The sequence below is a fragment of the Dromiciops gliroides genome, chromosome 2 (genome assembly GCF_019393635.1).
Source record: "Dromiciops gliroides isolate mDroGli1 chromosome 2, mDroGli1.pri, whole genome shotgun sequence".
NCBI classification, from domain to species: domain Eukaryota; kingdom Metazoa; phylum Chordata; class Mammalia; order Microbiotheria; family Microbiotheriidae; genus Dromiciops; species Dromiciops gliroides.
The window spans coordinates 117,924,645-117,939,306 of NC_057862.1; the positions used below are offsets into that span (position 1 = coordinate 117,924,645).

At 39.7% G+C, this 14,662-nt stretch overlaps 1 protein-coding gene across 1 annotated transcript in view; it reads right to left on the reverse strand.

Annotated features, from left to right (window-relative positions):
* Positions 1-14,391, reverse strand: part of LOC122744712 (cell migration inducing hyaluronidase 1) — a 239,432-nt gene extending 225,041 nt beyond the window's left edge. The window contains exon 1 of the mRNA XM_043990351.1: positions 14,279-14,391. The gene's annotated coding sequence lies outside the window, so the exon portion shown is untranslated. The remainder of the gene's footprint in view (positions 1-14,278) is intronic.
* Between the last annotated feature and the right edge of the window lie 271 nt (positions 14,392-14,662).

Sequence of the window (14,662 nt, forward strand, 5' to 3'; positions counted from 1 at the left end):
GAGAAACTGAAGAAAACAGGGTTAAGTGACTTGATTAGGGTCACACAGCTAGTAAGTATCTGAGGACAGATTTGAACTCAGGAAAATGAGTCTTCCTGGTTCCAAGCCCAGTGTTCTATCCACTGTGCAGCCTAGCTGCCCTTACCCTAAAGTTTATGACGTATTTTACCTGTAGCAACCCCATGAAGTAGGTAGTTTGAGTATTGTTACGCCTGTTTTATAGATAGGAAAGAAAAGGGAAGTTACTTGCTTTCAGTCATATGGCTTATCTGGTTAGACAATATGTGTAAAGTGGATAGCATAGTGCCTGGCATATAGTAGCTACAGTGTAAATTTTATTCCCTTTCCCTTTTCCAGGTCTCTTGACTACAAGGTCAAGCTTAGCTCTTTTTCTACTCAACCATGCTGCTATTCTGTAAACAAATCAATGACAAAAAGAATATTACTTTCTTTGAAGGAGACCTTTGTTTTTATACCATATTAAAAAGTCTATGCTTGGAGCAGCTAGGTGGCACAGTGGATAGAGCACTGGCCCTGGATTCAGGAGGAACTGAGTGCAAATCCGACCTCAGACACTTAACAATTACTAGCTGTGTGACCCTAGGCAAGTCACTTAACCCCAATTGCCTCACCAAAAAAAAAAAAAAAGGCTATGATTTAGAACAACAAAACTGTTTTATTAATTCTATTTTGTAAAACACACACACACACACAAAAAAAAAACACAACAAAACAAAACCCACAAAACTGGATGATATTAAAAGATCTTCTCCAGTTTTCAAACTTGATGAAAGAATGTGTGTGTGTGTGTGTGTGTATATATATATATATATATAATATACACACACATACACACACATACATACACACACACACACACACACACACATATATATATATATATATATATATATATATACATACACATACATTTCCAAGGCTACAGTCAATTTACTAGGCAATAGTTACCTGAGTTCTGTTTATTGTATTTTATAAATATTGGGAAGATAATGCTCATTTCTGCCCAACAAGAAAAAGTCCCTGTTGTAGCAATTTGTGCCACTAGTTTGGTCAAGTTTGAAACTCCCTATTAAAGGAATTGTTTAAAATATCATTAGGGCTTACAGAGCCTCCATGGTTCCTAGCCCGAGGAAAGAGATACAATAGAGCCTCTGTCATAACTGGAGCCAGCTCAGTGTTAATTAGGTCTATTAAAACAATTATGGCTACAAATCCAAAAGGGATCCCCAAAGATTTTATTGCAATTATTTTTCCAATCATTTCCAACAATTAGGGGTCTAACTTTGTTTAGGCTGGGTGATATTAGGTCCTAGAATTGGGATTTGTTTCTTTATGGCACAATTAAGCATGGAAACTTAGAGTTGAAGATGACCTTTTGAGATCATTTAGTCCAACCTTCCACCCAGAGCAGGAATTCCCCACTACAATATTCCAGACAGGCAATCATTTGACTTCTGCTTGAACACTTCTGAGAATGGAGAGTTCCCAAGGCAGTCCATTCTATTTTTGAACACCACCAATTATTTAAAAGTTTTTTTGTATACAATGGACTCATACCTTCCATGAAGTAGATTCTAAGCCAACAGAATTAGAGATCAAAATGAGCCTCAAAAATCCCTTAAATTGCTCAAAGAGTATAGAATGATTTATTTAAAGAGTTCCATATTGAATGGGAATAAGGCCTCTCCAAAAAGAAGAGAGTCTATACCAAAGAGCAGACAGACCTGAGATGGTTGCATTGTGAACAACTGCATGTAATTTTTTTTTTACTATACCCAGTGAAGCTATTCCTCAGGAAACAGGTAGAACTAGATCTTCTTGAATAGAAGAAAACAGAAATAGGCAATGTCTTAACTGGCAAGAAAACTGACAATTGGGGGAAAATGTTCTTTCAAGGCCTTTACCCATAATTGTGACTATATTTGAGGGTGATAACACCATCAGAGTACCCTTTCTTCTTCCTGATTTACCATGAGAAAAGAGAAAAGTGATGATTCCTTGAAGCTTATGCCAATTGGTCCTTATTCTCTCCCTCATGATCTACACTGAACATATCTAATTCCTCTTCCAAGAGACACCCCTTTAAAGATCTGAAGAAAATTCTGTTTCTGCCCTCTCTTTCTTTCATTTTTTCTTCTTCTTCTTTTTTTGTTGTTGCCATTTTTGCCTTGCAGGATTCCTTTTCCTCTTTGAAAACTACCTTATAATAAAAACAAGACAGCCTCTCTACTAGAAGCCATACCAGATGTAGAAGGGAAATCCCACCCCCTATTAATTATGTATGTGTATATAGTACATACATAAGTATATATGTGTATATATGTATGTAAACATATATGCATGCGTATACACACAGTTATACTGGAATATATATATGTGTATACACACACACACACAAACACACACACACACATACATATTCCAGTATAATGGATTTTTTCCCCTGGATTCTCTACTTTTTTCAATAACCCTTTTAAAAAGTACTACAGTTCAATCCTAACGGGCTACAAGAACTAATAGTGGTCTCAGATACTGGGTGACAGTCACAAGATTTTTAAGTGGCTATATAATTGTCCACACCATTTTTACAGAGTGGATTAAAAACATTACTATCTAAAGTTTTGGCCATAGAGGAAATGTGACAGACCATGAATAAGTGGCATAGTAGATAAATTTATAGACTTAGAGTCAAAGGACTTGGGTTCAAATTCCAGATGTACTACTTATTCTTTGTATGACCTTGAAATTAGCCTCTCAGGGCCTCAGTTTCCTCATCTATAAATGAAGGGAGTTGGACTAGAACCCACCCTAGAAGTTTTTAACCATTTCCGTGTCAAAGACCACTTCAGTTGTCTGATGAAGCATTTGGACCCTTTCTCACAAAAATGTTTTGAAATTCAAAAAATAAAATATATAGGGTTACAAGAAAACCAATTCTATTTAAATAAAGATGTAATTCCTCCCCCCCCCCAAGTTCATGTTCCCTCTGAAGTCTATCCATGGATTTTGGGACCATGATCCCTAGTAAAAAACCTCTGAACTAGATGCTATCAAAGATCCCTTTCAGTTCTAATTCTGTGGTCATAGCAACAAGGAAACTGTTGAGTGCTAAGAAACAGGAGGACAAGGGATTCACCTCATTCTGAACCTGGGGGACCACAATAAGGGATCCTCTTGTGTGAATAGGCATGATCAGAAGAAAAGCTTCCCTTTGTTCCTTTCCTGAATTCTTCTTTTAAAAGTTATAATAATAAAAAAAAAGAATGAATATTCACTGCCATACCAGCTTATTCTGCTATGTTCAGGATTGAACTTAATGTGACCCACTTGAAAGTAGAATTTGACCAAATGGTTTTGTTTTTAGTGGAATTGGTGGTCAAGGTGGTTCATGCCAATCTTCAAATTAAATATATTTAAACTTGGAAAAAAAAAGTTATAATAATTAGGATGACAATTATATTGACAATAGACATTACAATTCTCAAAGCACTTTCTACATACATTGCTTTGAGTAGGCAGTGCAATTATTATTTCCCCCATTTTGGTGATTATAATAATTCCCATTTATAGAATGTTTTCAGCCTTGCAAAGTACTTTACTATAAGATCATAGATTTGGAGCTGGAGGGGACCTTAGAGGCCATCTACGCCAACCCCTTCATTTTGCAGATGAGGAAAATGAGGCAAAGGTGAAGTGACTTCTCCAAGCTCACTCAGCCAGCAAGTATTTTAGGCAACTTTTAAACCAGGTCTTCCTGACTCTGATTCCAATTCCCTATTCATCACACCATGCTACTTTTTATATGTTGTCTCAGTTGTTCCTTGAGATCACCCAACAAGGCAGGTACTATTATTATCTCCATTTTACAGATGAGGAAATTGAGGTCAAGAAGTTAAGTGATTTGCTCAAGGTCACAGAGTTACAAAGCACCAGAGGTAAGATTGGAACCCGGTCAGGTCTTCCTGATTCCAAGCCTATTTCCCTGTCTGCCACCCCACACTGTCTCCCATACATTTGTCGAATTTGCTCACTGAGACAATCCTGGGAGGTGGGTGCTATTCCAAATCCAGCAGAAGTTAAGAGTCTTGCCCAAGATGACAATGCTGATGCTGGGGAGTAGAGTGAAGAGTTCTGCTCACCCTACACTGGATGAGTTACATACACTTCGGGTCTTCTAGGAGGGAAGGGATTCTATATGTCAAAGTGTTATTTCTAAAAGGACTAGGGAGGGAAAGAACATATATTCTCCTCTCTACCCCTAACATACACAGCTACTAAATTTGCCTGTATTCATTTGTGTTAACCTAATCCCGAGGTACAGGAGTATTTGGGGGAGTAGGTTAAAGGAGGGTAATTGGACTTTGTTTTTTCCAGGTTAAAAAAAAGGTATGACTCTTCACAGCCAAGTAAAGTTTCTAAAAACATAAATCCATATTCTTTTTGCCAGTGAAATCCCCCCAAATCATGTTAATACTGACTAAATTACATTCAACTACCTCTGTCAATCTAAGATAACTACAGTCTGCTCCATGATTTTGTACTTATATGAAACTTGTTCTGGGCACTCAGAATATTTATTTTAACAGGGAATATTGGAAATCTAAAGGCACTGAAGCCATTTAGTCTACTTTTAAAAAGTTGAGGAGTGGCAATAATTATCTTCCAATATTTGCAGGGTCACCACAAGGTTATTAGGGGGGCAGACCAGGTGTTCTATATCTCCACCTAAGACAGAAATAGCCTTAAACTGCAGTAACAGAGCTTCAGGTTAGTTATTAGACAAAAAGGAGAACTCTGTGATATAAAGGATGATTACATAGGACTAGACTACTGAAGAAGGTCATGAACTCTCCAGCTCTGGAAATGTTTAATAATAGAAGAGATAATTATCTATTACAGATGGCTTAAGAGTCAGGAGGAAAACTAGGCTAGAAAGCTCAACAGTCACTTCCAGCAGGTGGAGTGTATTGTTCAGTGAGATTAAGGCTGAGGTCTACAAAAATGGCAGGCAACCAGCCTGACTTACTTTTGGTTGAAGTCAATGGCTGAGAACCACAGTGACTGAATTAGTTCCTGCCTATTTGGATATAGGTTAAGAGTAATAAATTAGGCTTCCTCAATAGATGATCAGTTACAGGACATTAAAAAGATATTTAAAGAAGAATTGTAAACTATTATCAACCATGTGAAACAATGTTCCAAATCATTAATAATAAGGGAAATGCAAATAATAACTGTGAGGTTTCACGTCACACCAAGAAAACTGGTGAACAATAAAAAATGTGAATAGTCAATGTTTAGAGGGGTTGTAGAAAGATGGGCACGTTGATGAATCATTAGTAGAGAGCTGAGGACTGCTACAGTCATTCTGTTGTGATACAATTTGTAATTACGCAAAGAAAGTGACTAAAATATCCTTGACTCTTGACCCAAAAATCCCACTGTTTGGGTATATAACCCGGAAAATGGTAGGCAGTAGGAAAAGTGACCAAGTTGATGAAAGCAGCTGATATATCCCTAAGGAATCCCTAAGGCTTCAGCAACACTTAGGACAGTGCCTGGATAATAGAGAGGCTCTGGAGTTTATTAAATAGAGGAGAAGCAGGGCCAAATTTGCCCTTGAGAAAAATCATTGTAGCAACTGTGTGAAGGATAATTGGAGAGATGAGCATCTAAAATCAAGGAGACCAAAAAGAAGACTATCAGAATAGTTTAGGCAAGAGGTAATAAAAACTCAAATTGGGGTGGTGTCTATGGGAGTACAAAGAGGGGATCAAACTTTGGATATTGTGAAGGTAGAATTGTCAAGATTTGGCAAATGGTTTGAAATGTGAGATAAGGGAAAGGGAGGAGACAAAGATGACACTAAGGTTGCATTCCTGGGTGACTGGAAAGATGATGGTGGCCTCAAAAGAAATAAGGAAGCTTGGGAAAAGGGTTAGTTTGGGGGGGATAGTGAATTCTTTTTTTAGACATGTCGAGTTTGAGATAGCTAGAAGACATTCAGTTTGACTCCAGTAGGCAGTTAAGATGTATAAACTGTAAAGGTATTTGAGTGTGGGTGTGAAATAATGCAATGCATTAGGAAATTTAATCTGACAGCAGCGTATAGGAGGAATTGGAGGGAGAAATAGAGACTGGAGGGAGGGAGATTAGTATGAATGTTGTTTCAATAGTCTACACCCCACCAGTTAGTCTATAGTTTCAACAGTCTATACCAGTTGCCTCTTTTTTGTACTGTAGGAGCCAAGAATTATTTTTATATTTTTAAATAGAGTTTTGTTGTATTTTTAAAATGTAAAAACTGTTCATAGCTCTAGGGTATACAAAAATGGGCAGGAGGTAGGATTTAGCCCACTGGTCATTGTTTGCCTGCTCAGGGTCTACACAAATGGCAATGAATCATGTAGCTTCAGACCAAAATAGGAAATAAGAATGCAAAGTGGACGTAAAGGTAAAAGTGGATGTAAGAAGAAGATGAAAAGGTAGAATTAATAGTACTGGAAAGAGACAAGATGTAGACGATGAAAGAGAAGGATGGCTGAGGCTAAAGTGTAGGTTAGAAGGGGGAAGCATGATGAGTTCTATGATTCTGACTTTAGTTTTGAACTCTTTGAGCTTGAGGTACCATTGGAACATCTATATGGGGTCAGAAGCTCCTGGTTAAAGATCAAGATTTTTAAGTCATATACATAGAAGTGAGAGTTGAAGTTGTGAAATTGGATGACTTCCATAGGGAAGACAGAAAAGCTAATCAAATACAGAACTTTAAGGAAAAGCCTAAACTTAAAGAGAATTTTTAAAGGCATCAGCAAAACAGATGGAGGAGTAGTCAGAGAGGTAAGAGAAGAACCAGGATCATATAATAAAATACAGATAATGGAGGAGAAAATTTTAGTCAGGAGGTGGTACTAAACACTGTCAGATGCTACAGAAAGAAGAGGAAGAGTGCTGAGAAAAGGCTATTGCACTGAATAATTAGGACAGATCCTAAAGCCCCATATCACAGGTTCAAATCCCATAGGATCAACTCAGCACATCCTCTTACAGAGGCAGTTAGTCTTATTTCTATGCAAATTATGATGTGGATTAATTTTCAATCAAACTCTAAAAACCATTTGGCATTGACAGTGAAGTTAACTATCCTAGTTTGCCTCTACAGTTTCAATTTTGAGAATCAGCTAGAAACCTATAATATATTTAATCTCTATTATGTGTAACAAATTTAACTTCCTTTGGAAATATTATATTGCAATTTATTTTTCTGTTAGCACCATTCCTAAAGCAAAAGGGTAGGAGCAGGAGAGCCACTGAAGCAAGTACATATTGGAGCTAGGCAGTATGAGCTCTTAAGAGTCATTTGTTAAATTTTCACTGTGAAAATTTCCGTTTCGCAAATTAGCAAATGCTCCAAATCAGGTTTTGACTTATTGTTTTGTTGATTATCTACAATGATGATGTTGCTCGGTTGTTTCAGTTTTGTTTGATTCTTCATGACCTCATTTAGGGTTTTCTTGGCAAAGATACTGCCATTTCCTTCTCCAGCTCATTTTACAGATGAGGAAACTGAGGCAAACAGGGTAAAGTTACTTGCCCTGGGCCACACAGCTAGTAAGTGTCTGAGGCTAGATTTGAATTCAGGTCCTCCTCACTCCAGACACAGCACTCTATCCACTGTGCCACCCAGCTGCCCCCCAAAATATTAATAAATCAGATTGAATTTAAAGGTGTGTCCTTTTGGAGGACTAATTGTTAAACATTTACCATCATACTGCAGCATCGGGGCTCTAGGCTATCTAGGAAATCCAGAAGATCAATGTCATGGGGAGAGGAAAGAAGGGAAAGAAGTAAAAGGAGAGCACTGACCTGGAGACCAACAAGCCTACTTTGAACAGTCTCTAAACATTAAGTTTATATATATGGCAGTAGAGACATTCCTTCTTTCTAAAGAATGGCATAGTTGGGGCAGCTAGGTGGCAAAGTGGATAGAGCACTGGCCCTGGAGTCAGGAGGACCTGAGTTCAAATCCAGCCTCAGACACTTGACACTTACTAGCTGTATGACCCTGGGCAAGTCACTTAACCCCAATTGCCTCACCCAACAACAACAACAAAAAAAAGAATGGCGTAGTTATTATCAAAAAATAGATATAAGAAACAGAAAGGATTGATCTTTTGCTTCAATGTGCAAATGACACTAACGGCTATGTCTAGATAACACCAAAAAGCAGATGACAATCCAATATAATCCATTTTCCTGATATTTTCAAGCAACTACAAATCTGGAATTATGTTTAGAAATAATTCAGATGATAGACTGAGCTCTTTATCATTATTCAACAAGATCAGAATTTTAACATAGCCTTTTACCTTGGAAATAGCAAAAGGTCAGCCTATTTATTTTTTGTTTCTTATTTTAGGACCCTAATACAATTGCATGTATTTTTTCCAGCCATTAAGGGTAAAATTAAACTCCCCACTTTCCTCCTATTATACAGAAGAAATGTTTTGTCAATCAAACAGACTATACTGCCTTCTGGTTAAATAAAAGGAACTATTAAAGTTGGTTATTTAGTATTGAAGGAGGAAGAAGAAAGTATCTGAATTCACTAATTCTATCCACGGATTTGCTCTCATCCTAGATTCTTCTGTTCAGTGTCTCTCTTGCTATTTGATTTTTTACTCTGAGACTATGTTAGGGAAAAAACAGTGAACATAACTAAATACCCCTTTCTACTAGCCATGCTAATTTTCTCCTCTATTCATATGAATAATACAGAATTAACTACATTACAATATTTCTCCTACTAGAAAGCCATGAATCACAACACATGAAAAAATGAAATAGGTTTGACTAGGTTGTCAAAACAACTTAGTGGTTCATATATCCTTCCTCTTTACCACATTTCTATCCAAACTAAAATTCACTGAGTAACACCCCAGAATCTCCTGTACCATTTTTTAAACTTCCTGCATGCTAGATGAACTATAAACAGGGGAAAATAGGAAAAGAAAGGAAAAAACAAAATGCGAAACATTGGTCTCAAAAAAATGTTCTTTGAGAAGGATGTTAATTTGCACATTGGTTCCTCAAACTTCTTACCATGTACTATACCCTATATTCACAGTACCATGTATTCACAAATGAGAAGAAGCACTTTTTGAAGTATTAAAAGCTTAAAAATAAGGTATTCACCTTAGGTAAAAAAAAAAGAAAGAAAGAAAGAAAGCATGAGTGTCACACATTTTGAGCTACTTTCTGCAATAATGCACCCTTCCAGGAGTTAACTGATTTCTTCCCTGACCCAGGTACTATACTAATTACTAGAAGGTAGGAAATTCTTATCCTGGGGATTCAACTTTCAATCAACTTTTAGGAAGGTCCTGCTCTACACAAAGCACTGTCCTGGGGGCTGGGGAGAGGGCATTGCAAAGATAAATAAGAAAATATCCCTTCCTATGAGATCCTACAGCTTAGTAAGGGAGACAAGACATATACACAAATAATTATGATATTAAATGAACATAAACACATGAGAGGCAGAAACTGCTTTGGGAGCAGAAGAGGGAAGGAAAATTTCACCCACGAAGGGGAGAATTAGGTTCAATAAAAGTCTCAAAATTCTCCTGAGAAAGAAAATGAAAGTTCTTTTTTTTTCTGAGTACATTGAGCTAAGTGAATAATAAAATACTTACTTTAATCTGTTGTCCAAATATTTCATGTGGGAAAAACCTGGCACTGGCTTTTCCCATGACGATTCTTCTATTTATTCCTGAATATGTATATTTCTGGTAAGAAGTACATCTGCTTACATGATAATCCCATCAATAATTTTTCCAATACGAAGATAAAGTGGCCTGCCAGTGAAACATAATTATTATATTAGTAGAGATACAATTCTCCATGATTCAGAATGAATGCTCAGCTATTTTAAAATTAGAACCAAGAAGTTAAAAAAAAGAAAACACAACACCGTTGTTTGCGTACACATGTGCCCGTTATTCCATCCACTAGACGGCAGTGTGGTGCACTGAATAGAGTTGGGACAGGATCCAAGAGCTGTGTATTCTAGTCCAAGTACTGCCAATAACTTGTCCAAACTCCTCCACCCACGTGACCTGGGGTAACTCATTCCCCCTTTCCAGGACTCAGTTCTAAAGTTCTGTGGTTCTATATGTAGATAGTTTATAAGCGCTAGTCAATGATCATGAGTTTGGGGATGTTTTTGCTGATCCAGATCTATGATTTCATCCATGTAGGGAACTCAGAAAAGAAAACCCTTTCTCTGGTGCAGGTCAACCATTATTCTGTAGCAACATCTTAAGAGAGTTGTCTGGTACACTGAGAGCTTAAGTGACTTGTCTTTGCCCACATGGCTTATATGTGTTAGAGGTAGGTTTTGAAAGCATTTCTTTCTAATCCAAAGGCTAGTTCTCTATCCACTATACCATGCTGCATCTAAATATGAATTTGGAGATTTAGGATTTTTGTTTGCTTTGCTGATTTAACCTAGTTGTGTGCTTCCTTCTGTACAAGTGCAGATAGCTAAAATGGTTTGTATGCCATAAAATTTCACTTACTAATAGTTCAAATATGTATTGTGTATGTATATATGTATGTATGTATGTATGTATGTAAGCATGTGTGTATGTATTTGGAGAGGGGAAAGTTCTTTACAATTTAAAAAGAACTTGATTGATTTCATACTCAGGGCAAAGAAGAAGATTAAAATCTTCAGCTTGTTCCATATTGAAATAATTAGGACTGTGACTATCCTGTTTTGAGAATATTCTCTAAAGTTAAGGAAGAATTGAGAACTTTTATTTTCAAGCCATCAGGGTGGTGTGCATTATGCTAGGCACTGGGAGTGATACAAATATTAAATAAGATAGGGTCCTTGCCTTCCTACACATTATTATTATTATTATTATTATTATTATTATTATTAGCCAGGCAATGAGGGTCACACAGTCTTCCTACACTTTAAACAATATTTTATTTGATCTAAACCATTATAAGTATAATACCTTTTTCTGGAGACACATACATTTTATATCCATCTTCTATAATGTCTTTTTTAAGCCAAGGTTGGTGGTCATGCACATTCATGTCTAAAAATTCTTAATATTTCGGTATTAAGGGAACAAGTAAAATCTTTTCTAAAAGAAAAGATAGAGAAAACTAAACCTTTTTTCCAATTTTTGAAAGCAGTGTTTCTATATTGGATACCTTCTCAATTTTAAATTTCTCTCTCCACTCTTTACTTCATTCCTCTGACACTTTTCCCTGCCTCTTCAGTGCATTAATACAGAATGCTACCTAGAATTTGTTCTAGAATCTCAGCAAAAACAAAGAGCAGTCTATGATACTGACAGATTAAGAAAGCACTTTGTTCTATTTTAAATTTTCTCTAGAGTCTGACATACAGACAAGTTGATGCAAGCAGACCTTGAATTTGAATACATATTACTGAAAATTCCTCCATGAAATAAACGTTCAAAACTTCTTTAAGAATTTATGCTGCCTCTGTCCCGAGACACCTAAGAATCTGTTGCCTTCAGCGGCCTCAGTCACACTTATACTCCGCACTCCAACCCCACAACGCGAACGCACGCGCTCTCTCTCTCTCTCTCTCTCTCTCTCTCTCTCACACACACACACACACACACACACACACACACACACACACGTATACGCACACGCACGCACGCACGCATCGAAAAAGAGGTGAAAGTAATAGGGCTCTCCTTGAGACCCAGGGTTAGTTTGGCACTCGGGAAGCTACTGGGAGCTGTCCATGGTGGAGATGCAATAGACCCCGCCCTCCTGTGAAGTATCAGTGCCCAGGGGGTGGGTCTGTGATTTCTTTAGGGACTTACTGGAACCCTAGACAGTGGGACCATATTCCCTCAGAGTACGAAATGGAGGGGAGACGGATGAAACTTATATAGAATTAGAGACTTTGAGAAAGAGAGAGTAAAATTTGCCTAATCCAGTTGGTGCACATGGGGGAAGGGGGTGAAAAGGAAGGCACAATACTAGAATGTACTTTGATGTTTAAAGAAGGAAGCCTAGAAAGGGTAAAAAAAAAAAAACCTGAGAAGTGGGGGATGTCTCACCTGTAGCCCGAGCGCACAGGGTGCAGGCTGAGCAGTAGTTCCTTCGGCTGGATCCAAGTCCCTGAGGTTCAGACTTTGGTCTGTGGAGTCTCAGACGGCAGCAACTCACGCCCCGCCTCAGACCTGATGTGTCAGGAAAAGTCTCAATCTTGGTCTTCCAGGGCCAACAGGTGAGTATTTTCCGTGCTAAAGTGCCCAAGTGCGGCAGCTTGAAGCCCCTTGAATCCCCCAGAGAGCTGGGATAGAAGCAAAAAGGTGGAGGGGGCCGGAATCCCATACAACACCTTTCCGGAGAGTGGGAGGATGGACTACTTGGGCTGTGGTCTACGCCCACAAACTTTCTCCAGAAGCCCAGCTCGCTGCAAACCTCAGAGGATTCAGAGCACAGAAAGAATGTGACCTTGGAGCTAGAGCAACAACTCAGGGCCCCAGCAGTCAAGGAGTAACAGGAATCTCTAGGGAAAGGAAGGTCTGCAAATTCCGGGAGCCCTATCAGACTGAAGAGATGGACTCAGGTTCTGGATTTTTTTCCCCAATCTATAATCCCAAAACAACAGATCACCACTGTTCCTTCCTCTGCTTACAAGACATACTATTCAAAGACTTTGAGAATTCTTCCAACACCCACCCAGGACTTGATCAGAGCTTGGGTCAGATATGGAAGTGATTTCCACAAAGCAAGCAGGGACAAATTCCCAAAATACAATGAGCTTCCTCTGTCTCTATCAACCCTAGGGGCCAAACCCAAGAAAAAAAGTTCAACTTATCCACCACAAGGTGCAGTCTAACTCCCATTTGTTCTCAAAACTTACCCAGCCTAAGCTTTTGGGGCAAATCTTAGAATTCCACCTAGGGAGGAGTATGAGGATGTACATGCAAACAGTAGACAATAAATGAATGAGGGTCATCATCTCTATACAGGTTGACCTGGGAGCCAGCAGAAGGCCAAGTTTCAAGGCTAAGGATCAAACCACTAGTTAATCATCATAGAGGGAGAACTATCCTAACTTCAGCGCCAGGGAGTCAGGTGCTGCCCAGGCAGCAATCTGCAATATATCCTAGTAGCCTGAGTCCTGGACAGGAATTAAGAGGAGAAAGGTTGTAGGGGAGAGGAGGGAAAATGAACAAGGAATAGGATTCGGTACCAGAGGGAGAAAGAAAGGAGGGACTGGAGAGGGAAGGCAGAAATACCCACCTGTTGTTTTCCGAATGGCTAAATGTGTAAAGTTCTGTCTATTCCCACCTGCCTGCAAAACTCCAAGGCGTCAAGGTGACGTAGAGGCTGTTGAAGTAAGGCTCCTTCAAGGCAAAGGCTAATATGGGGGGATTTTACACAATGACCCTGCCTTCGAAGGCAGAAAAAAGAATTCATCTTTGGGGAATCCAAATAGACTCTGCAAAATGCGCCTGGTCAGTGGGGTGACCATTTCTGCGTTTGCCGGAATAAGCATTCCAGAGAAGACTTCTTCCAGGTGCCCACTCACACACGTGCATACTGGCACATATATACACACTCCCGAGCCCGCATATACAAACCCCCATCAAGAAGGTTCCCCCCACCCCACCAGGATCCCTTTTCATTCTTTTCTGCCTCTTGCAGCATCGGGGCAGCACCTGACTCAAGCACAGAAGTTTCACACAGCACACGCGAACCCAAGCAGGGGCAAAAGACAGCATCTGAGTACAGCGTACTGTACTAACAGAGAGGCAGACTGAAGAAAAAGACAGACGGGACAAAGCAGTCAGACAAGGACAGGGAGAAAGAAACCAGAGCCTGCAAATCCCTTCCACCTACACTTTCTCTCCTCTTTCCTCTTCTCCTCCCTCCCCCCCCTCTCTCTCTCTATATATGTGCATATATATGTATATATTTACACACACACACCCATCCACCCATCTTTCTATGACCGAAAGGGGCAGGATGTGCAGCTTCCTCAGTGGCCCTGGGAGGGTGACACCTGTAACCCGTAACCCCATTCCCCCCTCTCTAATTTTCAGCAGAAAGCTCTAAGCCTCCCATACTCAACCAAAGTTTTGTCAAACCAAACACCCTCTCTTGCCCCTTTCACCCTGCCCCACACACCCACACCCCAAGCATCTTAGCCTTCTGGTTCGTTTCCCAGTACTCAGCGTCTCACCTCCGTGGCAGCGACCAAGCCACCAACTTGATTCCGAGGCAAATGGGGCTCCGAGAGTTTCCCTCCCCCGGGATGGGCAGCGAGGGAGCTGGGCAGTGGGAGCCGGCTTGACGGCAGCGGTGCTAAGCACTGCGCTCCAGCTCCACAGCTCCACACCGGACCGGACCGGCCAGTGAGGCTCCTTCCTGTCTTTTCGTCTCCTTCCTCTCGGCTGTGCCCTGAACCTGGTCTGCTCTGAGCGCGAAAGTGTCCTTCTCCACTCCTGCACGACCGGCCTGTCCCTCTGCATCTGGGGCTCACCTATTTATACTTTCTCTCGCTCCCCTATTCCCAGTTCTTGGAGATACCGCGCCGCTTGCCCCATCGGGACTAGCTCCTCCCTTT